This window comes from Musa acuminata, unplaced genomic scaffold (genome assembly GCF_036884655.1).
Source record: "Musa acuminata AAA Group cultivar baxijiao unplaced genomic scaffold, Cavendish_Baxijiao_AAA HiC_scaffold_1136, whole genome shotgun sequence".
NCBI lineage: Eukaryota > Viridiplantae > Streptophyta > Magnoliopsida > Zingiberales > Musaceae > Musa > Musa acuminata.
In genome coordinates this window covers 5342501-5345000 of record NW_027021348.1, presented here as the reverse complement: position 1 = coordinate 5345000, position 2500 = coordinate 5342501, and positions in this window count along the sequence as shown.

Below are 2500 nucleotides of genomic sequence, written 5' to 3'. Positions count from 1 at the left end.
GATGGGGCTTTCGTATAGCAGGGACGGTGCTGCCTCTCGCTTCGCTCGCTGTCCGCCGCTCGCCGCTCGCTCGCGCAGCCAAAAATGGCCAGTTTTGTCCCGTTTTTGGGCCGTTTTGGCCAGTTTTTGGCCTGTTCTTGCGTCGCGCGGTGACCGTCGTGAGCGGAGCAAAATGTCAGCCATCTCAGCACCCTGGAACCCCCCGGGTGGCACAGGGCTGGATGGGGCTTTCGTATAGCAGGGACGGTGCTGCCTCTCGCTTCGCTCGCTGTCCGCCGCTCGCCGCTCGCTCGCGCAGCCAAAAATGGCCAGTTTTGGCCCGTTTTTGGGCCGTTTTGGCCAGTTTTTGGCCTGTTCTTGCGTCGCGCGGTGACTGTCGTGAGCGGAGCAAAATGTCAGCCATCTCAGCACCCTGGAACCCCCCGGGTGGCACAGGGCTGGATGGGGCTTTCGTATAGCAGGGACGGTGCTGCCTCTCGCTTCGCTCGCTGTTCGCCGCTCGCCGCTCGCTCGCGCAGCCAAAAATGGCCAGTTTTGGCCCGTTTTGGCCAGTTTTTGGCCTGTTTTTGCGTTGCGCGGCGACCATCTTGAGCGGAGCAAAATGTCAGCCATCTCAGCACCCTGGAACCCCCCGGGTGGCACAGGGCTGGATGGGGCTTTCGTATAGCAGGGACGGTGATGCCTCTCGCTTCGCTCGCTGTCCGCCGCTCGCTGCTCGCTCGCGCAGCCAAAAATGGCCAGTTTTGGCCCGTTTTTGGGCCGTTTTGGCCTGTTTTTGGGCTGTTCTTGCGTCGCGCGGTGACCGTCGTGAGCGGAGCAAAATGTCAGCCATCTCAGCACCCTGGAACCCCCCGGGTGGCACAGGGCTGGATGGGGCTTTCGTATAGCAGGGACGGTGCTGCCTCTCGCTTCGCTCGCTGTCCGCCGCTCGCCGCTCGCTCGCGCAGCCAAAAATGGCCAGTTTTGTCCCGTTTTTGGGCCGTTTTGGCCTGTTTTTGGGCTGTTCTTGCGTCGCGCGGTGACCGTCGTGAGCGGAGCAAAATGTCAGCCATCTCAGCACCCTGGAACCCCCCGGGTGGCACAGGGCTGGATGGGGCTTTCGTATAGCAGGGACGGTGCTGCCTCTCGCTTCGCTCGCTGTCCGCCGCTCGCCGCTCGCTCGCGCAGCCAAAAATGGCCAGTTTTGGCCCGTTTTTGGGCCGTTTTGGCCAGTTTTTGGCCTGTTCTTGCGTCGCGCGGTGACCGTCGTGAGCGGAGCAAAATGTCAGCCATCTCAGCACCCTGGAACCCCCCGGGTGGCACAGGGCTGGATGGGGCTTTCGTATAGCAGGGACGGTGCTGCCTCTCGCTTCGCTCGCTGTTCGCCGCTCGCCGCTCGCTCGCGCAGCCAAAAATGGCCAGTTTTGGCCCGTTTTGGCCAGTTTTTGGCCTGTTTTTGCGTTGCGCGGTGACCATCTTGAGCGGAGCAAAATGTCAGCCATCTCAGCACCCTGGAACCCCCCGGGTGGCACAGGGCTGGATGGGGCTTTCGTATAGCAGGGACGGTGATGCCTCTCGCTTCGCTCGCTGTCCGCCGCTCGCTGCTCGCTCGCGCAGCCAAAAATGGCCAGTTTTGGCCCGTTTTTGGGCCGTTTTGGCCTGTTTTTGGGCTGTTCTTGCGTCGCGCGGTGACCGTCGTGAGCGGAGCAAAATGTCAGCCATCTCAGCACCCTGGAACCCCCCGGGTGGCACAGGGCTGGATGGGGCTTTCGTATAGCAGGGACGGTGCTGCCTCTCGCTTAGCTCGCTGTCCGCCGCTCGCCGCTCGCTCGCGCAGCCAAAAATGGCCAGTTTTGTCCCGTTTTTGGGCCGTTTTGGCCTGTTTTTGGGCTGTTCTTGCGTCGCGCGGTGACCGTCGTGAGCGGAGCAAAATGTCAGCCATCTCAGCACCCTGGAACCCCCCGGGTGGCACAGGGCTGGATGGGGCTTTCGTATAGCAGGGATGGTGCTGCCTCTCGCTTCGCTCGTTGTCCGCCGCTCGCCGCTCGCTCGCGCAGCCAAAAATGGCCAGTTTTGGCCCGTTTTTGGGCCGTTTTGGCCAGTTTTTGGCCTGTTCTTGCGTCGCGCGGTGACCGTCGTGAGCGGAGCAAAATGTCAGCCATCTCAGCACCCTGGAACCCCCCGGGTGGCACAGGGCTGGATGGGGCTTTCGTATAGCAGGGACGGTGCTGCCTCTCGCTTCGCTCGCTGTCCGCCGCTCGCCGCTCGCTCGCGCAGCCAAAAATGGCCAGTTTTGGCCCGTTTTGGCCAGTTTTTGGCCTGTTTTTGCGTTGCGCGGTGACCATCTTGAGCGGAGCAAAATGTCAGCCATCTCAGCACCCTGGAACCCCCCGGGTGGCACAGGGCTGGATGGGGCTTTCGTATAGCAGGGACGGTGATGCCTCTCGCTTCGCTCGCTGTCCGCCGCTCGCTGCTCGCTCGCGCAGCCAAAAATGGCCAGTTTTGGCCCGTTTTTGGGCAG